We start from the raw sequence: 23264 nt of genomic DNA on the forward strand, positions 1-23264 counted from the left end.
ATGAAAAAACAGTTCCCATGGGAAAAGTGTCACCATTTTTAAAAATAATGCTGCAGTTTACCTTCAATAAAAAAGTGTGTGTGAGGTTCTGGTAAAAGTATTATAAATTAGAGGGCAGTGGTTTACAATAATCTTCCACTCATTACAAGCAGATATACTCACTCATGACTCATCACTTATGTCTTATTAAGTAACATCACGTTGTGAGATATATTGTAAAACCATGGATCCAAATGACATTTTTTTGATGAAGGGCTTTGGTAAGATCTGACACCAGGAGCTAAAGTGATTATTGCTACAATCACTTAATGTTGTGTTATCTGTGTTTTATTTTGGTTTGGGGACTAATATTTATGTGTGAAAAGTTACATCTAGAATATACATAAAATGTACATCATAGAAACATTCAAACTGGCTGCTGGACAGAGAGGTGCCAAATTTTGTTTGATATCGCACCTGTGAAGTGCCTTGGGACGTTTTACTACGTTAGAGGCGCTATATATATGCAAGTGTTGCTGAACTAATACGAGTGCTGGTAAGATAGGATAATTGACCTTAGCTGTGACTCAGTGGTAGCACTCTCACCTCTGAGTCAGAAGATTGCAGGTTCAAGTCCCTACTGAGGGAGTGTTGCATTTTGGATAAATAGACTATAAACTGAGGCCCCATCGGCCCTGCTCAAGTGGATATAAACTATCCCACGGCACTATTTTGAAGAAGAGCAGTGGAGTTTTCCCAACGTCTTGGCCAACATTTATCTCTCAACCAACACCTAAATCAGATGATCCAGTCATTTATTTCATTGCTGTTTGTGAGACCTTACTGTGTGTAAATTAGCTGCCGTGTTTCCCACATTATAACAGTGACTACATTTCCAAAGTACTTCATTGGTTGTAAAGCGCTTTGGGATGTCCTGAAGTTGTGAAAGGTGTTATATAAATGCAAGTCTTTTTTTCTATTTCTAAACCAGAGTCCAGACTTTGAAATTATATGCAAGGTTGTGGTAAAAGTACAATAAATTATCAGTTTTAAATTTTGTTGCTGTAATTATTTATTTGCAATAACCAATTTGCCTGTCAGTTGCTCTGAAATTCTTTTCTTGGTATTACAGTTTTCCATGTAACAGAGCCATTGCTGCACATGGCATCAGTTGGTGGTCTCAGCCATTTTATACATCCCTCACAACAGAGCACAACATCAGAGCAGAACAGCCAAGAGGGAATTTGGCCAAGAAAACTGTACTTTTAAAAACAAAATTGCTATGCAGCAATTTTGATCAAGAAAAGTTTGCAGCTGTAATTTATTCTGTGAAATGTCTTCCTATTTCCTAACCTTGGAGCTTTGTTGGCAGTTAATTAGCGGAGGTGTTGATTTTGTCAGGCTGGATACCTCTGCTGGCAAACTAGATAGGGTCTGTAACATCAGGAAGAAATCCTTTTCAAGGGATAAACACCCACTTTATGCTTTTGTTACTGTCTTTTCCTGACAATTAATATAAAAAAATGACAGCAGTGCTAAGGCACTTTTGTGACATCAAATGTCTCTGCTTTCCAGTGATTTGAACATCTATAAGGAGTAATAGTGAAAGAACTAGAAATAATATGTGTATAAAGTGGTTTCTGATTTGGGTAGTTCAAAACAAGTTGCGAAATGAAGGTAAAAATCTAGAGCTAATTTTAAGGAGTATTAGTGGAACGGGGTTTTCAGAACCTTAGCCCTGGGGTAGAACAGTTATAAATGTAGTATAAATAATAATTAAAGAGCCATTTCTTCTCCTTGGTGGTCTATTGAGATCACATTTCAATTTTTGAAAGTGTTCCTCCCCTTTGAAGGAATGGTGCTGTTTCAGTTTTCAACAGTTATTTTTGAGTTGTAGATTTTCTTAGCTTCATCCCTTGAAGGTATTGTTAGAATTTTTTTTTAATGTAACAACCAAGTTTGAAAATGTTTAGGGAAACACGGCCTACTCTCAGCTGCTCCGGCCTGCCTCTGAGCATCTGTTTGTGTACCAATGCATTATGGGCTGCAGGTGGCTGGGAGGACACTGCCGCAATTACCTCAGCTATTCACAGTAACAACAATGAGTCTGGCGGAGTTTCCCACAGCATTTAATGATTTTTTTTTTAAAAAGGGTGAGTCAGATTTTAATAAGCTTTGGCGGATTATAATTCACGAAGCGGCCGCCAACAAATCCAGCCTTAGGCGCATGACTTCTTTAACACTGTGCACTGTCCATGAAAAGTTCACTGCAGTTAAGCAGAAGAATGAACTTCCATTTATATAGAACCTTGCACATCCTCAGGACATCCCAAAGGGCTTTACAGCCAATGAATGAATCAAAACAGATAAGAGAAGTAAGCGTAGGAGAACATCTAGGCAATAGCGATCAAAACATAACAAGGTTTAAAATAATGATTGAGAAAGACATAAAGTAAGACAAAGACCAAAGTAATGGACTGGAAAAAAGTTAATTTTGAGAGGATGAGAATGGAACTAGGGAAGGTAAACTGGAAAAAAATTTTGACAGACAAAGAAGTAGAACAGCAGTGGGAAATATTTAAAACGGTGATCAATAAAGTTCAGGGGAAATATATTCCTCTAAAAAGCAAGAACAAACTAGCCAATAATGAAACACCATGGATGAATAAAGAAAAAAGGGCAAAATTGAAACTAAAGAGAAAAGCATACTCTAAGTACATACACAATAAAGGCAGGGATGACAAAAAGGGAATACAAAGAGGTAAGAAAAGTCAAAAATACAATTAGGAAAGCAAAGAGGAACTATGAGATTAAATTATCAAGGAATATAAAAAGAAATAGTAAAGTATTCTACAGACACATAAATAACAAAAGAAAAATCAGGCTAAGAATAGGGCCACAAAGGGATACACACGATAAACTCACAGGTAATGATAGCCAAATGGCAGAAACATTGAATAGCTACTTTGCATCAATATTTAACAGGGAGACTAACATGGTGGGCATGTCATTAGAAGAAGAGATCAAAAAAGATATAAAAACATTTAAGATAGAAAGAGGGAGACAATTGATAAACTAATCACACTTAGAGAGGATAAAACCCCTGGTCCGGATGGATTGCATCCACGAATATTAAAAGAAGTTAGGGAAGAGATCGCAGAGGCACTATTACATATATATAAAAATTCATTAGAAAAGGGAATAGTGCCAGAGGACTGACAGACAGTTAATATTATTCCCATATTTATAAAAGGAGATTGAACAAGTCCAGGAAACTATAAACCAATTAGCTTAACGTCGGTGGTAGGAAAGATAATGGAACCCTTACTCAAAAATGTAACAGAAAAACATCTAGAAAATGAAAATATAATAAAGAATAGTCAACATGGATTTCAGAAGGGAAAGTCATGCCTGAACAATCTGACTGAATTCTTTGAAGAAGTAACAGAAAGAGTAGACAAGAGTAATGCAGTAGATGTAATATATTTGGATTTTCAAAAAGCCTTCAATAAGGTACCACCAGACTCATGACTAAGGTCAGAGCATGTGATGTCAGGGGACATGTAGCAGAATGGATAGCAAGTTGGCTACAAAACAGAAAACAAAGTGTAGGGGTTAAGGGTAGCTACTCAGACCGGCAAAAAGTGTTCCACAGGGATTGGTGCAGGGACCATTGTTGTTCACAATTTACTTTAACGATTTGGATTTGGGAATCGGAAGTACAATTTCAAAATTTGCGGACGACACCAAATGGGGGTATAGTTAATACAAAGGAGGAATGCGTCAAAATGTAAGAGGACATTAATAAACTTGTGGAATGGGCGTGTAATTGGCAAATTAATTTCAATATAGATAAGTGTGAGGTGGTCCATTTTGGCAGGAAGAATAAGGAGGCCACATACTGCTTGAATAATAAAAGTCTAAATGCGATAGAGGACCAAAGGGATCTGGGGTACAGATACACAAATCACTAAAAGTAGTGATGCAGGTTAATAAGGCCATAAAAAAAGGCAAATCAAGCACTAGGGTTCATTTCTAGAGGGTTAGAATTGAAAAGCAGAGAAGTTATGTTAAACTTGTATAGAAACTTGGTTAGACCACACTTGGAGTATTGTGCACAGTTCTGGTCTCCATATTATAGAAAGGATATAGAGCTGTTGGTGAGGGTGCAAAAAAGATTCACAAGGATGATACCAGAACTGAGAGAATATCTTAATCAAGAAAGGCTGAACAGCCAGGAATTCTTTTGTCTAGAAAAGAGAAGGCTGAAGGGTGACCTGAAAGAGGTCTTTAAGATAATGATAGGGTAGACGTAGATAAAATGTTTCCACTTGTGGGGGAGTCCAAAACTAGAGGTCATATATATAAAATAGTCGCTAATAAATCCAACAGAGAATTCAGGAGAAACTTCTTTACCCAAAGAGTGGTAAGAATGTGAAACGCACTACCACAAGGAGTAATTGTGGTGTCTAGCATAGATACATTTAAGGGGAAGCTAGATAAGCACATGAGGGAGAAAGAAATAGTAGGGAATGCTGATAGGGTTAGATGAAGTGGGGAGGGAGGAGGCTCGTCTGGAGCATTAGACCAGTTGGGCTGAATGGCCTGTTTCTGTGCTGTAGTTGTTACTTTTGTAATTGAAAATGCTGCGACAGCTAACCATCAAATTTAGCGATTTATAAAATGGTAGACAGTAATATCTTAGTTTATAGGAAAACTACAACAATACTCGTTCTTGTTCACTGAACTGGTCCATTAAAATACCCACTTCTGTCAAAAAAAAATCTAAGGGCGCTCAGTAAAAGCAAAGGGTTAGTGATTAAAGCCTCATTTTACTCAATTTTATTCACAAAGCATAGTAGCCACTGAGCTATATAAAACGTGACAATTTGGTCTGCATTGTGTCTGATGTGATATTATGATTGTATAAAAACACTAGCCTCGCACAAACATCTTTTTCACAAGTAAATGTGGTCTGTAAGCAGGGATAGTCCATGTTAATATACCCTTACTATTCATACATAGTTGGGGGCCACATAAAATTTTGTAGAGTAATTTGTTCCTAAACTCTCGACCAGTGTTATAGAAGCATTAGAATCATACAGCACAAAAGGAGGCCATTCGGCCCATCATGCCTTTGTTCTTTCATCTTTTTTGAATAGTATACACAGGAAGTTTTTACTCATTTCTTTTTGTTAAACAGGGTGAGTTGATTGGACAGGTGACTAGGCAGCCTGAATATAAATGAGAAGTGATGAAAAATGCAATCTGTATGTCATTTTTGAAGTGCATAAATTTAGGAAAGTAACAACATGGATTCTGATTTCAGAATGTTTAAGACAGCAGTGCATTATTCTCAGGAAATGCAGTGAAATTTTGTAAGCTATATAATATGTATTAGGGGCTAGTTTACAAAATACCAAGAATAAACTTAATATTAGATATATGTAAATTTAATTTATTATATGTCATTACAATTATAATTAAATCACTGATGTTTGAATAAAATCGAGGTATGTGGGAATGGGAAAACCAGGTACTTGGTTGTGGTTATGGCTATAGTTTGAGTATGAATGTAAGTTTAGTTTGGTTTTAGGTATGGGAATGGTTTATCGGTTTAAGTCTGATTATGTTTTAGATATCAATACAGGTACAGGAGTTGATGGCAGGATCCAGACAATGCTGGCTCCACTAAAAGGTTTTATATTGCTTTCTGAACAGACCTCAGAGTTACTATCAGCTGATGGTCACATTCAGATCGTCAGCAGTGGACACTCTTGACTTTCAGGTAGTATGTTTCAACTAAGACGGGTTTTACACATGCTCATGAATAGGCTTTACACGTGACTTTTAAAAACGAGACTCATTGCACAAGACAAAGAATAGCTACAATTGGGATTGTCTTTTCACTTCAACCATTGTTAGATGAAAAAGCACAGAGCCTGATTTACTTTAGTTATATTTCATAGGATATGATGTCAAGATTTCAAAAATGCTAAATCCAGCCAACATCACTTTTAATAAAAATGTTCGCTAAATGTCTTTGTTATAGCATCACAGAAGAAATTAAGCAGGTTTGTTAAACATTGTCTATAAGGAATAAAATAATCGTGGATGCTTATATTCCCATTTGCATCCAACAGGGTTCTCTAATATTAAGCAAATGGAAACGTTAGCTGACATTTTGCTTAGAGCTACACTAGGACTATTTCCATCAGGACACGGTGTCATTCATTTATTCACACACGAAAGTATGTCCTTGTGGCTAATGAGCAATAATCAACACTGGCTTGACTTTATTCCTTTGCTCCTAGCAATGTTAAATACTGTGATGCAATCCCTTTGCTGAGACACTGGAGAATAAGATTGAGAAGCACTGAAGCAAAGCCTCAATCCAAAAGCTACAGCTCAGGATCCATTGTCACTCAATCCACTTTGTGCTTTTATTGCTTTTTGCTATAGTTCTGCAAGGCACTCCACAAAGTGGAAAATAATTTTAAACAGCATCCGTCTGTTTCCTTATAGAGAGAAGCAATGATGGCACAACTAAGTTGAAAGATATATTCTTCATATTGTGTGATGAACTGTATGTTTATCTTCTCACAAGGCTTAAAGGAAGAAGAAGCCATCAGCAATAATTCAAATAAGAGAAAATTCAAAAGTAAATAAAACAGTGCAGTTTCCAATACTTAGCCGCAAATGCCTTATCCATGCTCAGAGAAACAAAGACTGATGTCTGGTGTTTTTCACCCTCTTTCCAACTTCACCCATTGTTTACTGGCATCATCACGGACAGCACATTCACCCAGTGCTTGCCTGAGCCCCAAGATGAACAAATGTCATCTCTATTGTGTTGTTGGTCTAGCTTTGAAGCCACCGCAGCTCTTTGTCTGCCCTACTAATCCGTTTATTAGGCTCTCTTGATTGTTCTTTCTGAATATCACCACAAAAGCTCGTCTTGTTGTGAACAAAAATGTCAGTGTCAAAAGAAGGGATATCCAGCAATTCTGAGCATAGAAGACCTGCAGTACAACTTTCCAGGAGTAGTTGGTGCTGAGACTGAGACAAAGGATGGATAAGATTCTATTCTTCAGGCCAAGCTCCTTTAAGAGAAGAGGACAGTGATTTTGTGGCTTTTGTTGCCGAGGGTAGGGAGCAGGATTCTCTCACTGAATTGGAATAGTAACAAGTGGGACTGGGGACCTCTTTGGCTTTTGTAGTGCACTCATCTGAGAGACTGTGCTTTTCTCAGCCCTTCAGATTTATTTTTCCAAAGTTACAGGGCAATTATGGAAATGTGCCCTTTGAAGCTCAGCCGATTTCTCTTTATTTTCTTCCTCCTGACAAAGCAAAGCTTCTCTCGCAGCCTCAATATTTTTTCAGCAAGTAGGCAATCATTTCATGAAGGTTTTGAGGAGTCACTCTAGCAGTCACTTGACCAATGATAAAAAGTTTTAATAAATGTACGTTAAAAGACAGCCTTTGAAGGTTATGGGAAGGAAGTGAAAAACAACACCGGCTGAGTGACACCTAGAAATGTGTTCATGTAAGCTACGTGTTAGTACATGTCATCTTTCCTATGAAAAGGCCCCAGTGAGCTAAGATTGCAGATGACTGCCAGGCATGCAATATGTTTGGCAAAATCATCAGGTCTGCTGTCATAAGTTCCTGCCATGCCAACATATTTGTCAGTTCTACAAATTTAGCAGGATGAATACTATACTCTCCGTGCCACACATCTGACAAGCAGAAGGCAAAGAATCAACAGGTCTGTACTTTCTCATCTTTGTACATTATTTATCATTGTAGTACAGAATCTCACCTCACCATGTGAACTAAGGAGACATATTTTCTCCTCTACTTGATATGTTAAAGTTTAGGAAGTGTGTTGCAGGTTACTCTGGCCAGCTGCAAGCTCAGAGCGAGATTGTGGAAAATAATGTTGCAACCGTATGAGGCATTTGTACACTACCACTGTGCACAGCAATTATTCTACAGCAGTACAGTGCAATGCTTTCTTAATTTGCTGCCTGCTTTTAACAGCTCGAACTGACATTTCTTTGTAATGATTGAAAGGCAAGGGGAAAAAAGTTGCATGAAATGAGAATCTTGTTAAAACAGGATGAGATTTGTCAGTTCTAAGCTCTTTGCACCAGAAAAAGCATCAAATTGTACTTTGGACAGTTTTACAGCTAAGAAAGTGAATATCTGCATGTTTTGAAATCATATCAAATGTACCTGGATCCTTCAAGCTAATGTCTCAATCTTACAGCCTTAGTTAGAAAGAGGAGCAAGGGATTGAGAGCAAAGGACAAAATGAAACTTCAGCAACATTTTTAAATGGGGAGAAAAAACATTGAAAGCTCTAGTTCCTAAATATAAAGTAAGGAAAGTTATTCAAGTTCAGTGTTGTCATTTTAATATTAAAGAGACATTCAGTCAACAGGCTTGCTGTTACACGGCTCATAAAGAACAAAGTTGAAATAAGCTACATTCTTACACATAACCTTCATTATAATGGCCATTAATCTCCAATGCTAACTGCATTTTCCTGATCTCATAAGACAATTACCTCCCTCTGTCTGTTTGGAAACTCTAATAGTAGTCGCATTGAATTTAGTTTCATCTATTTTAAGCATAGTTATTACCCATGTCATATCCACAATATTTGTTACATATAATGACAATTAAAGACAGATCCTCTAGTAGTATATTAAGGCGCTGAAACAGCTATTTTTAGGCTATTTATATTTAGTGCATCAAAGAATATCAAGTACTAAGGAAAATATGGTAACTGTTTTTTAAAATTACAGCTATCATCACATCAAAAGGCCTTTTGGATCAGAATCCAGTGTATGCATAAACTGACAGTATCTCCTTCTCAAGCAATTAGGGAGAAAGTAAGCAGACATTACTACTCCTGCCACCAGCAGTGTGTTTTCCAAAACACGTTGGTTTATAATACGGAGTTAAAAAAAAACCTTTCACAATGCTACTACTGCTTTTCTTTCAACGTTAAAATGTCAGTGATAAATCACTGTTATGACTTTTATGTATTGCCATATTTTCCAGAAAAGCTACAGCTTGTATTAAAATATTACAAATTTCTGAATGTACTGCATTAATAAATGGCTTAGCTAAACCCTACCGAACAGCAAAGGAGATTCCACATATGAAGCAGCACATATGAGCCCTGATTTTCCAATAATAGGAAAAATGAGGTGGAAGCTGGGCCAAAGCACAAGCTCACCTGTGCCTGCAGCACAAAGGGCTAGCCCAGTCGAATTTCCCAATGGGCATCTTCCCCCCCTCCCCAATTTGAATTGGCTGCAGGCAAAGCTTGACCAAAGAACTTGATTAAACCACACTTAAGAGTACTGTGCACAGTTCTGGTCTCCATATTGCAAAAAGGATTTAGAGGCACTGGAAAAGGTGCAAAAAAGATTTACAAGGATGATACCAGAACTAAGAGGTTATAACTATCAAGAAAGATGGAACAGGCTAGGGCTCTTTTCTCTAGAAAAGAGAAGGCTGAGAGGTGATCTGATAGAGGTCACAGGCTGAGAGGTGATCAATTATGAAGGGTTTCAATGGGATAGATGTAGAGAAAATGTTTCCACTTGTGGAGGAGATCAAAATTAGGGGTCATAAATATAAGATAGTTACTAATAAATCCAACGAGGAGTTCAAGAGAAAATTCTTTAACCCAGCGAGTGATTAGAATGTGGAACTTGCTACCACATGGAGTGGTTGAGGTGAATAGCAAAAACGCACTTAAAGGGAAACTAGGTGAGTACATGGGGTAGAGAGGAATAGAAGGATATGCTGATAGGGTGAGATGAAGTAGGGTGGGAGGAGGCTGGTGTGGAACATAAACACCAGCATTGGCCAGTTGGGCTAAATGGCCTGTTTCTGTGTTGTAAATTCTATGTAACAGGCTTCCAGCCCAAAGCCCTGCTCTGCGGGTAGAAGGTTTCTCAATGGGATCAGCATCCATGAATGTAGAGGTTAAGCCTAGTCTCCTGAGAGACATTGCTAAATTTTTCCTCTCCAGCAAAAAATGTAGTCACCATAGTCTTCAGCTTACTGAAGACATCATGGCTGCTTCCTGAATAACAGCCACTGACATGATATTTCTGTAAGGAGTCTTACAACACCAGGTTATAGTCCAACAGCTTTATTTGAAATCACAAGCTTTCGGAGCTTTCCTCCTTCGTCAGGTGAGTCAAGCTCCGAAAGCTTGTGATTTCAAATAAAGCTGTTGGACTATAACCTGGTGTTGTAAGACTCCTTACATTTGTCCACCCCAGTCCATCACCGGCATCTCCACATCATGATATTTCTGTGGCCACATATCAACTGAGCTTTTCTGTCTGTATAGGCCATAGGGTAGAAATGAGGAATCCTGATACCAATATGGCTGCCATCTGTGACACAGAGAAGCCTACCACCCAATGAAAGCTCTGCATCTTGTCCAGCTGATGCCTCCTTTCCACAGGAAAAGTGATGAAGGTATTATCCCTTGTAAACATAGGGGTCAATTTTAACTGTTCCCACCGGTCAGTGGATTGGCTCCCTATTTTACACCCTGTCTGATTTTCCTTTCCATTGAACTCAACGAAAAGGAAAATCGTACTGGGTATAAAATGGGCAGTCAACAGTGTTTCATGCACACAACACCATGTACACTGTATATTATGACTGTATAAAATGTAGCAAGATGTTGGAACCAAATAACAATTGCAATTAATAGTTTAGTTAATTAACACGTGCCACAACTTGACGGAACTCACTATGATTCAATACTACAAATTATGGGGTAGAAATCCGGGTGTGCCCATTTTTGAGGAGGGCACATTACTTGCGCCTGAATAGCGATGCCTGAGGCTCCCCCGATATTGAGTGGAGCCGCTGTGGCGCGAACAGTCAGGCGGCGAAGAGGAAACCAAGATCGGGCCGTTGCTAGCATTTCAGCAGCCCTCAGGTAAGGGCGGGTCGGGAGGTAGGAGGCCGAGGAGGGGGGAATGGCAGCAGCAGCCCTCGTTCTTTAAATGTGGCGTCAGGCGCTAGCAGGGGGTTCCAAGGTCTAGTTTTACTGAGTGCCTCAGAGCAAACCAACCTTGCAGTGGGGACCTCAAACAGGTGTTAGGCCCCTTATTTGAATAGGCAAAGGGCCTAACGCCTATTTCAGATGCGGGCACCGTACGCCATTTTTTTTTCCTTTCCCAATATAGCGGGCTGCGCACTTCTAGCCGGAAATGTACGTGCGCTTCCTGCCCGCCATATTGGTGGCATGGTAGGCCGGTTAGTGCCTGAAAAACGTCTGCTGCGCTGTCCAATTTATAGGCCACTATTTCTCATGCACATTGTAAGAATTCACACACAACGTATTTAAAACAGCCAAGAATGTTTTTGGCTATAAAAGAGTAAAAATGTGAATGCTGGAAATCTGAAGTTGAAAGAAAATGCTGGAAGGGGACAGCAGGTCCTTAAGTAACTGCGATGACGGTCGGTATCACCTTCCTCTGAGAACTTCCTGATCAGATTTAAGAAGGCTCCTCAGTGTGCAGATAATATCAGACTTATTTTTCAAGCTCTATTGCTTGGCGTGAAGTTCCTGAAGAGTAATTGTTGTCCAGAGGACTTATCTGATTTTTTTTTCATAAATTAGAAAATAAAAATGAAAAACATTTTTCAAGCACAGTAATGATGGTCCAAACATTTTGGGCCCAAAAGAAAATTCTTCAAAAGACATTATCCCCCTTTATTACATTCCATTGCCAGGTTGCATCAGGAGGTGGCATGTGTACATAATCAGGAGTGGAATGCAGCGGTCCTCTTCCATGTGAATACAATGAACTGCTTGGAATGTCAACCTTCACACATCTGTCTGAAAACAGTTCATTTAACCACCCAACTGTAGAGAATTCATTAAATTCATTATTTTCCTTTTCAAATCGTAATTGACTGCACTGCACGTCTTGACACATGTGCCTTTCTTATGTTGTTTGTGACACAGCACCAAGCTACAAGACAGCAAATATATATTAAAAAAAAATTCTGGGCCTGCCAGAAGAAATCTCATACGTCACAGGCGTCATGCTGTCTTTTTTTTGAAGTAAATTGACTTGAAATTGAAATTATTGGTCTAGAACAGAATGTTGTACTGCATGGCGTCCTAACCAAGACATTTAACGCATCTGTGCCAAGGCATACATGATTAATTGATATTTGATTTAAATAATTTTGATTTGTCATTTTAAACACTTTTTTTCAAACAAAATTGTTTTCCTCCCCCTCTTCGTTGTGTACCAATTCCCAATAAATAAGATGAGCAGACGCTCTCTTAGACCTTTGCCAACAGCACTCTCTGATCAGCTACTAGTACGTGCAAAGGATCGGCCTGTCAGTTGTCTTCCCTCCCCTTCCCCAGCGCCCCATGTGGTCAAGTGCTCAACTTCACCAGTGGTTCAACTACATTTGGGAGATATAATCAGGACCACATATTACTCCGTAGTATAGCTCTTCTAGTGCACTTGTCACTGAATGCAAATTGTAAAAAGCCAGTAATGCATTTTTACAGATTTCAGCAGTCAGGTATATAACAAAAGTAAACACCGCCAGAATCATGGATGAGGCAGAGGCTATTCCTTGTTGATTTACCTGGGGCTAGATTGAAAATTGAAAAATGACTACCCAGCAGACGGTTTTAATACTATCACCTACTTAAAATGATCCCTGTGCTTTCTTTAAAACATTTGAGTGCTACAAGCTCATTTCTGTGGGATATAGATATAGATGGCAGCTCATTACAGTGGCACAAGCATGTCCTCTTTAGACTTGCTTTAATTTTCAAAACTGCAAATTTTGGCATAATAAAAAAAGATACCTTTTAAATTCAACCCACATCTGCTTATTTGAGAGTCACCAGGATATACTTATTTCCCAGCTTTAGTTGTTTTTCCTGGCCAAAAGCACAGCATAAATGCATCAAAACTTACTTCAATTCAGGGAACTCTATTTATGTCTCTACACTCTTGAACATTTGCGTTTTTATAGAATCATAGAGTTTTACAGCACAGAAGGAAGCAATTTCAGCACATCGCACCTGTGCTGGCTCTCTGAAAAAGCTGTCCACTTAGCCTCATTCCCCTGCCCTTTTCCCTATACACTCTTAAATTTTTCTTTTTCAAGTATTTATCCACTTCCCTTTTAAAAGCTATTAAGGATCCTGCTTCTATCGCTTTCTCTGGTAGGACATTCCAGTAAAGTAAAGTAAAATATTCTCTTAACCTCTCCCTTTATTCTGTGGGTGATGATCTTAAATTTATGTTCTCTACAACAACAACTACTTGCATTTATATAGCGCCTTTAACGTGGTAAAACATCCCCAGGCGCTTCACAGGAGCGATTATCAAACAAAATTTGACACCGAGGCACATAAGAAGATATTAGGACAGGTGACCAAAAGCTTTGTCAAAGAGGTAGGTTCTAAGGAGCGTCTTAAAGGAGGAGAGAGAGGTAGAGAGGAGGAGAGGTTTAGGGAAGGAATTCCAGAGCTTAGGCCCTAGGCAGCTGAAGGCACGGCTGCCAATGATGGAGTGATTAAAATCGGGGATGCGCAAGAGGCCAGAATTGGAGGAGCGCAGAGATCTCGGAGGGTTGTAGGGCTGGGGGAGGTTACAGAGATAGAGAGGGGCAAAGCCCTTAGTTACTGACTCACCGATATAGCTTTTTCTGATTTACTTTATCAAAATTTCTCACAACTTGGAACACCTTTATTGTATCTCCTCTTAACATTCATTGTTCTAATGAAAAGAGCCTCAGTTTCTCTAGTCTCTCATAACTAAAACCTCACATCCTTGCTATCATCTTAATGAATTGCTTCTGCAGCTCCTCCTTGATATCATTTCTAAAGTAAGGCACCTAAAATCATAAACAATATACCAACTGTGGCCAGACCAATGCTGTTTTTCTACCAGTGCCATCATTAGGTTGCTTGGTTAACTATTAACTGTTAATAATAAGGGTAATATAAGGAAAAATGCAAATGCTGATAATCGGAAATAAAAGTAGAAAATGTTGAAAATACACAGATCAGTCAATATCTGAAAAGTGAAAAGGCAGGTTATGAAATTTCAGCTCTGTACCCATGATCAGCCTTCAGTCTGATGAAAGGCATGCGTCCAAAATGCCATAATTGTGTCTTTTCTCTTTATAGATGCTGACTGACCTGCTGTATATTCCCAGCATTTTCTGTTTTAATTTTTAAGTGTGTCGCCTTACATTCCATATCCCTTTATCTGTCTGTTTGCTTCTAGCTAGTGTAAATATGAAACAACTGTAAACCATCCTTCACTGGGAAAATAAAGTCAGCTTTACATGTATTTTCCACATATACATTTGCATTATGCTGCAGCATAGTTTTTATGGACTCTTTTTAAGTGCATGCTGCTAACTGTAAAAACATTGTGGAAAATCAGTTACAGGCTTAACAGGAATGCACTGTATTTTGACAAAGAATATCCCATGCATTTGATTTAATCTTGTGTGGCTCCCCATGTAGCAATCTGTCAAGGTTGGACAGGTGGTCTTATGCAGAGTGGAGAAAATCTCTTCAGCTCCCTTACCGCTGCCCCCCTCCTGCAGTTTGATCCACTTCACCTCTCTCCCTTTCTGCTGCTAGACACAGATGTGAAACAGATTACGGTGGTGTGCGACACTGACTGGGGCTTTGGAGCCTCCACAGTACTTTCATTCTAACTAGGAGGTGCCTCCCAACTCCACCCCATCCCCCACCCCCCATACCCCATATCCCAAGCTCAGTTACGCTTCATCATCACAGGAACATTAGGCCAAGGGAGCTGAGTGACGTGCGGCCAACGGCAAAGAGTTTGTAACATGTGGCCGTCATCCACCATGTATTACACTCTTCGAGTGCATCCATAAAACAGCAAAAATGCCTGCTTCATTTTTTGGGAATATTTTTTAATGTCTCAGGTGCTTAACAAAAGAAAGCAAGCAAGCACGGGAGTGTTCGCAGCTTGCAACCAGAGCAGTGGCAAGCACTTCCTAATTAAATGACATACAGGGGAAAGATGCTGAATTTCAACAATGCTGATCACACCATCCTCTTCTTCTAATTAACTAAGAGCAACAGAAGGCTAAATTAGGCCAAATCCTTTTCACTGGGCTGATTTTTGAATCATCTGTCTCGTCTTATGCTGCAGTCAGGGGCTGCTCAATAAGACATTCTATGCGGACAAGTTGTAGAAATCACTAATCCAATGTAAATGTAGTTTGAAATTAGGGTTGGCGAGAGGTTACAACAACACAAGGGGTTGTTGGAACTGATAGAAAATAGAGATTAAGCAGAAGTGAGGCACCAAAATGCTTTGGACATAAGGAGCTTCTGTTTTTTTATTAGCCCTAGGGAAGTGTATGGGCTTCTTGATACTTTGTTTTAGTGAATGATTTCTGTAATGCTCTCTACTTGATTGTAAATAGAAACAGGGGTAGGTAGTTAAGTCTAATAGTAAACAAACCAAGACCAATCTCTTGGTCTTCACAGTATATTCAAACTTTGGCACAGTAAGGAGAACTCTTTTGTAGTATAGACCAAGTAAGTGAATAGCTAAGACTCAGCTTTCCTCTTTAAGGGAGAATTGCTTTGTTAGGTGTCTGATTTTGGTTTACTTTTGTAATCTACCGGCTGGTTTCTCCTTTGCTAAAATAAATTCCACTTTACAATGTTTAAAATCACATTTTACTTCCAATTTTCTATTCCTAATTTTTTCCTTTTCTTTCTTGAAAGATGGTGGTTCCTGACTCCTAGTGGCCATTCATCATGTGTGAGCCTGATAAAACAGTGGCCCATAATTTCCTCGGTGCTGCTCCGGACGTGCAGTGGAAAACCTCGTTTACGCATGTAAACAGGGCCTCCGCTGCACACCCAGCATAGTTACAGTGGCAGAGTGGGAGCAACTCCGAGGAAATTACTGGCCAGTGTCTGCAGGCTACCTCACTATGAGGAATATTGCAGTCAAGACAGATTCCACCCTCATTCAATGTCCACACACATGTGCTTTCCACTGGAGAATAACCAGGGAATGAATATCCTGGCTGATCTCTCCCTTTCCTACCCCTAGGGACACTGAGGCTAATTGTAGTTCTCCCACCTGCATGCGGAATCGAGTTCCGGCCTTTTTTGGTCCACGTGCCTCAGTATTGTACCATTCTGAAAGTTGCTGGCCTTGTAAGAGGAACTGGTTTCAGAACTATTGTTCAGCGAACCAAAATGTGGAAAAATTAGGATTGTACTAGAATGAAGTACAACACTCAACTTGTATGGGAATCAGAATCTCCGATAGAAGAATTACCATCGTGTATGATGAATAAAGAGTTGCGGAGGACAATCACAGGACCTCTGACAACAGTCGACCAACACCATTCACTGCACTTACTGAACGATTGGAATGCCTTTCCTCAGATTCTAAATATCTTAACATTAAAGAAAAGCCAAACAATGTGAAGTAGGCAATCAAAGAAAATACCACAGAGGCAAAAGTATTTAAAGCACTGATGGAAGATTGCCTATATTTTCCAAATACAAACAGTATGATATAGGAAGAGGGAGTTTGAGCTGGTGCACAGCTACATGAAAAGCTAAAAGTGTTGAAAACTGTATGGCATTCTTGTTTCAGATACTCATCATCCCATTTGACTTCTCCCACTAGCTGCAAGCATAATTGTTGCTCAGGGAGCAGTTGGAGATTATCTCGAGTTAGATTTCAGCGCAGTGTGGTGTTTACAGAGTTGGCAACTATTTCTTATATTCTTTTAGAGGAGTTAGGCTTTTTTTTTTAAGAGCACTATTTGTACTCTGGAAAAATGTTGACAGATTTGAACAAATCCTAAATGGGTACTCTCATCAGGAACTTTTTTATTTGCAGGCCAAAATTCCAGAGAACAATGGACCTATAAAGAAAACTTCTGGTTTAACAAAAACGGCAATAAAGTTCAAAGTAACTCCTATGTTCACTTCTGGGATTGGGTTCAAATCCAGTCCAGATAGATTCAATGAAAGTTTTTTTGATTTCTTTCTTTTCTCTAATATCGTTATCAGGGGTCTCAAGTGAAATGAGTTTGGGCAGCATCTACCCAGTTCCTGGTAGGCCACAAGTCTACAGCAAAAAAAAGGCCATGATCTGGCATTCTCATTGACAGGATGGAGTACAGTACACACAAGGGCTGCTCCTTTGAAGTGTTCAGGCACATTGTCTGTGATTGTCAGGGAAGCAGCTGACCTTTGCTATTCCATTTCTAGGAGTATTTAATGGTGATGCTGCATAGGAAGAGGAAAACCGTTCCATTCCACCACTTTCATTGCTCTCCTCGAAGAGTAAAAAAAGTAAATAACGCACATCAAAGGATGTTAGCCTGGAAATTACTGTGAGCAATTTTATTGTAGGAACGCTTAACACATTTGTATCAAATTCCTTTCTCAGCTATTTTTACAGAGACATTAACCTGTTTAAAATAAATGAGTTTAAGCCTCTGTTAGAATAACGGAGAGAGGAATTTGCTATGAACATGTTAAGGTAATATTGTTTATAGCAATTTTGAGGCTCATGTTCCTAAACAGGAAATTCAAACCTGAATTTTTTGCTCATCCTTAACTATTCCCACCTAGAAATTTCAGCAGTTTCTGTATCTTAAGGAAATTGAGCAGCTGTGTTGGACAGCTCTGGGATAAGTTGAAATGTCTATTTACATGGCTAAGACTTTTAGATGTATACTGGAACATAAAATAAATAAAAAACCAAAACCTAAGTCCATTTGATATGAAGAGTTTGCAATTCATAAGAATGAATTCCATGTGAATTTCTATAACCATGCAACACCGATGAATGTTCTGTATCAGATGCTGTAATGCCCTTCACATTGAACTGAGAGAATAGCATTCTTAAATTGGAAAATTTATTTTAATTGAAAATGTGACTATTGAAATCAAACAATAACAAAGTGAGAAGCCATTACAGTTTTATTTTATTTTATTTGCAATTTTCTCCCCTTCCCTTATCCCCTGAAGGTGTTGACTCTTTGCTGGGATACGATTCCAAGGTACCTCACTTAAGTAGCCATTATTTGTATCTGAGCCCTTACAGTGTCAGGAGGATACTTGAATATGGTGGGCAACACTGTGAAATTTGATCTTATCCTCACCCAATATCTAAACACATGTGGGCATGGGTGGAAAGCTGGCAGTTGCGGATCAATTGCCTATTAAACCCCGCACCCAATTTTCCTTTTCATTGACTTCAGTGGAACCAGGCGGGATGCAAAATGGGAGGCTGATCCCCAACTGCTAGTTTTCCGCTTGTGCCCAAAGCGAAAATTACCGCCATGCACTTCCAGGAAAGATCAATGGATAGTGATCAGAACCTTGGCCCAGTTTTCCTTCATTAACACAGGGCATGGACGATATTTGCAATGCGTCTATTGCCACCTCGGCTGAAATTGCTAAATCAGCACAGACTGGGGATTGAAGCTGGGAATTGTCCTTATCTGTACTGCTCAGCTAATCACTGGATAAACTCACTGAGCCACAGTGGGGAGCCCCAAGGGAATTACGGTTGAGCCAAAGTTAATTTTGTACTTCTTTAATTGGAACAATCAGGGATGGCGGATAATGAGCTTAAAAATGCAAAGGGTTTCCTGTGATGGCTGTTTGGTAAATGCACGGACGGTATGGTGCTAAACCATATACAGCTGGGAGTTGCTAAGTTCAATTCTTTGCCTTTCCTGAGTTACCTGACCATGGCCGCCTTGCAAATGGGGCACTACATACATCATCTGTGTGTCTCTTAGCCAGAGTTCCCACTCCTGATTCCTGCTGAAATGTGCACGTTTGTGTATGGCAGGTGAGAAGAGGATTAGCCTTGGCTGTGATGTCTCCTCACAGCTGAATGTGTGCTGACACTCAATGTTGACACTCATACAAAGATTGTCAGTAGGGTGAGGTAGTGGAGGACCTTTCAGTGCTCATAGAGCCACAAAATAACATTGGTGGGAAAAAAATTAATAGGTACATCTGCTCATCAAAAAAAATACTTAAACAATCAAACCTTGCAATGCAAAATAAAGGTTGACTTTAATTGTTTATTTATCACAAAAATAAAAACTGCATTAACTTGATTCCTGTGAGCGACTTCATGAATCAACAGTTTTATGGGTACATTTATTAATTGTACAAACTATGAACACTTTACAAAACTGAATTTTTTTGGTGCAACAAATCTTTTAGCTTCTTTATATGTAAACAAGGATGAACTGAAGCCTCATGAAGTGCTTTTGAAAGTCAAAATTTCTATCTCAATGAAAAATACCAAAAGAATTCAGCTCCACAAGAGCCAGACAGGGACATACATCCACTACCCACACTTCTAAGAGCTTTAGCTAAGGGCTAGAAAAATAAGAAAGATTGAAATCTTCCTTTAATCCTCTCATTGTCATAATAAATATAACACACTCAAGGTCCATAAACATAGAGATTTTTTTCATGAAGATAAAATTAATAAGCAATACAAGACTATTTAATGTGTCATTAGAATTCTAATATTTCCAAAGAGATTACACTGAATTTAGTGACCTGAAAAATATTTAGATTTGAGACAGATTCTGTGTCTTGGGTAGCCATTCTCAAACACATATGTCTGATGAAAGTGATTATGTCATGGTGTAATCCACTGGAGAACATTTCTGACAACCATGAACACATCTGTCCAATAATTTTAAATCTCCCCAAGTAAAAAAAATGTTATTACCTTAAGTTCTAAAGACTTAATGGTTAAATTAAAAATATATGTTTATACATATTATGAACAAATATAAATACATTGGTGGTGTTATGGGATGTAGAAGCTGTTTTCTCTTGAGCTTTTGGGGTAAGTTTAATAAACTGAATTTTGAATACTAATAAAGTACACCTGATAGTCTTTATTGTATCTCTGCTTTGTTATGCTCTAGTAAAGCAGAGATGATGCCACAGAGATCATTTTTCATAATGCATTCATGCTGTGTGAAATAGGCTGGAGGTGATCTGCTACAACATAGATTAGCTATGGAATTTTTGTTTCAGGAAAAAAATTAAACTTACGTTGCTTAATATAATTTCTCTTGGTAATATAATCACATACACTTTGAGATACATAAAATATCCATTTAATGGAGATGGGATTATTATAATTTTAAAAATTGACAGTCCTGTTGTTAAAATTTGCTGCATTCAATGCTCACCAATTTCAAAGTAATATCATAAATCTGGGTAAATTAATATTTTAAAGATTTAAATTAATGGTGTCATAAAATGTTTAATAAAAGTAGTAATTTAATATACACTGCAGCTCTTCAGGTTTAGTGTATTGTCTGCAAACTCCATTTTTGCCAAATCAAAGAGATGCTTTGATTTTTTATAACTAGGGCATTTCTTTGTTATTTATATTAGAGGTGTGCAGACAACCCCTGGGATATATTTACATTATCCAGAAATTGGAATAACATTTAACCACCGGTGAGGGGAAGTATCAATGGAATAAAAATCATATCATAACAGTGTCATTTTTTTCAGCTGGAAAATGACTCATTTTTCTCCCTGACTTGCTGCAGAAGATGCTGCCTCATGTACCAACAACCCTGAGGTACTTTATCAAAGTGAGCGTTCGTCACATGCAGCCTCCTCAACTGTATGAGGCAACAGAAACTAGCCTCACCCTACTTACACAATTTGCAGTAGGGGTCAGTGGATAGCATCAGGGCATAGTGCTTGGCTGATTTTGGCCCTCTGTAGACCAGGTTCACTAAGACGGCTTTTAATCCCTTGCTCGGCCCATGGATCAAATCTGGATCCTTTCTGGTGTACATGGCTGACTATTTATTCACTGAACTATCACAGAAACCGATCTTTCTACCCCCATTAAAACCTACTTGAGAGGGAAACTTTAAATGGTATATATACATATGGCATTTTTAGCCATGTGATATGATTAATATCCACTTGCAAAGGGCTCATGATTTATCTAGTCTGGCTTATTCATGGAAATATTTACCATATGACACTGGTATCCTGATAAGAGGGAAAAAATATTACGAGCTGATTTATAACACTTGGAAGAGAAGTCTGTTCATTAGCAAAGTGTTGAAATTGTCAGATGTTTTAATAGTTTGGAGTCAGAGATAGAGAAAGAACAAAGCAGATGCCAGTATGCCTCAGCTGGTTAGGCCATGTGTGCAGAGTGAAAGACTCCAGAGAACCCTTGCCAAGCACTGAAATGGCAGTCGAATGGAAAAAAGAGTGGAAGGCCAAGAATAACCTGGCAAAGCACTATGGAGAAGGACCTCTGAGAAGCCCTCCCAAACCCACGACCTCCAATACCTAGAAGGATAAGGGCAGCAGGTGCATGGGAACTCTATCACCTCTAGGTTCCCCTCCAAGTCACACACTTAAGCATATAAAGTGCCGTTCCTTCATCATCGCTGGGTCAAAATCCTGGAACTCCCTACCTAACAGCGTTGTGGGAGACCCTTCACCACATGGACTGCAGCTGTTCAAGGCGGCGGCTCACCACCACCTTCTCATGGGCAACTAGGGATGGGCAATAAATGCTGGCTTTGCCAGCGACACCCACATCCCGAGAATGAATTAAAGAAATGCCGACATCACCTGGAAAAAGGTGCAGCAGCAAACCAAAACAGGGTGGAGTGGAGGAGACTGGTACTGAACCTATGAGCCCAGGGCACCACATGACCCACAGATATATAGCTTAGAGTGCCTTTATTAAACCCAAACATTATAGGGTAATGATTTTCTAAAGATGACGTATTTCATGAGGCAATACAAAACATTCACTTTGATATCGGGTGTTTGAAGTACTATTATCATACAATACACTATAAAGCCGCCTATTAACGTTGGTAAATGCTTGCAGTATTTTTCATGGCTAACATGAAAAATGAGCAATCCAACAGTACAGCAGAGATAACGCACATCAGCAATTGTGTGTAGACAAGGTTATGTATTGCCTGATAAATAACAGCTTGATTTGTAGGTAAAAGCACTTGCTGTTAACAGCTAGTGGATAACTCTTAAGATGCCTGCAGATTAAAATTATACTTTCACAAAATGGTTTGCTCAGCTGTCATAGCAACACATCAACATATTCTTTTAAAGACATTGCTTGGTCCCTGACACAGTGTCACCATGGAAGAATCAAGCAACAAAAAGGAGCCAACATCCATATTTATTGGGAAACATCACAGGCTGCTTCAAAATGACAGTATTTTTAAAAATATGGATATTTACAGTAATAAACTTGGCTTTCTCATAGAAAATGTCCATGTATTTTCTTAAAACATATTCATTTGTGATTTTTACATGGCTTTGCATGGTTTACAGCACTGAAGGATGTTTTTCATTACCTGAGAATTCTATATAATTGATCAGATTGCAGTATTTTAAGAGGAAAATAGTGTTTACTTCTAATCACATTGAAATACCACCAGCACAGGCCCATAAAAAGAGAGCACGTATAGCAGACCAAAGGTTTCCTTTGGATTAACCAAAATGCTGTGCATAGTCACAGACATCCAGGGGCTGATTTTCATAAAGATCGCACATCAGACGGGCAGTGGGCAAAGCAATTGCAAAGTCCGCCTGATGACGCAAGCAAGAGGCTCGAAGCATTTTCATAGTCAGGCCTCATTTGAGTGGGATTGGCGAGCAGCTTGACAATCGGAGGGGAGGAGGTGAAGGGGGGAGGGCAGGAAAACCAGAAGCTCGTCTGCAGAGCCGAGCCAGAGGTAAGTGTTTAAAGAGTTGGGGGTGGAGGGGGGTGATGTTGCACTGAACAGTTGAAAGCAAGTGGGAACATTTTTACGGGGCCAGGAGGAGGATGAATGCTCCTCCTGGTCCCACAAAAATCAATGCCACAGGTTTGTTTTTGGGCATTTGGAAGCAGCCTCAAGTGGTCCCTTTAAGGACCACTGGTTAGGCCTCTCCAAGTCCAGTACCACTGGAGGGAGGTGGGGGGGGGAAACATGCGCACCCTCTGCTCATTCGTACTGAAAATTGCATTGGGGTTCTACAATTGGTGTAGGACCCTGATTTAAATATTTTAATAAGGCCTCCCCCACCTGTATCGAGGCCTGCTCAAAAATCAAGTCGGGTGGACTTCTGGTGACCAATGGGTGGTAGCTTTGTCTGCCTACCGTCCTATTTTTCAGCATGA

At 39.2% G+C, this 23264-nt stretch overlaps 1 long non-coding RNA gene across 2 annotated transcripts in view; it reads left to right on the top strand.

Moving 5' to 3' along the window:
- Nucleotides 1-7696: 7696 nt before the first annotated feature.
- Nucleotides 7697-23264, top strand: part of LOC137333637 (uncharacterized) — a 61784-nt gene continuing 46216 nt past the window's right edge. The window contains exons 1-3 of one of the 2 annotated variants that reach the window (XR_010965950.1): nt 7697-7747; nt 10361-10491; nt 11764-11898. This is a non-coding gene — a long non-coding RNA (uncharacterized lncRNA). Of the gene's footprint in view, nt 7748-10360; nt 10492-11763; nt 11899-23264 lie in introns of those variants that run through there. The other variant, XR_010965949.1, reaches the window with a different exon arrangement.

This window comes from Heptranchias perlo, chromosome 16 (genome assembly GCF_035084215.1).
Source record: "Heptranchias perlo isolate sHepPer1 chromosome 16, sHepPer1.hap1, whole genome shotgun sequence".
Classification (NCBI taxonomy): Eukaryota; Metazoa; Chordata; class Chondrichthyes; order Hexanchiformes; family Hexanchidae; genus Heptranchias; species Heptranchias perlo.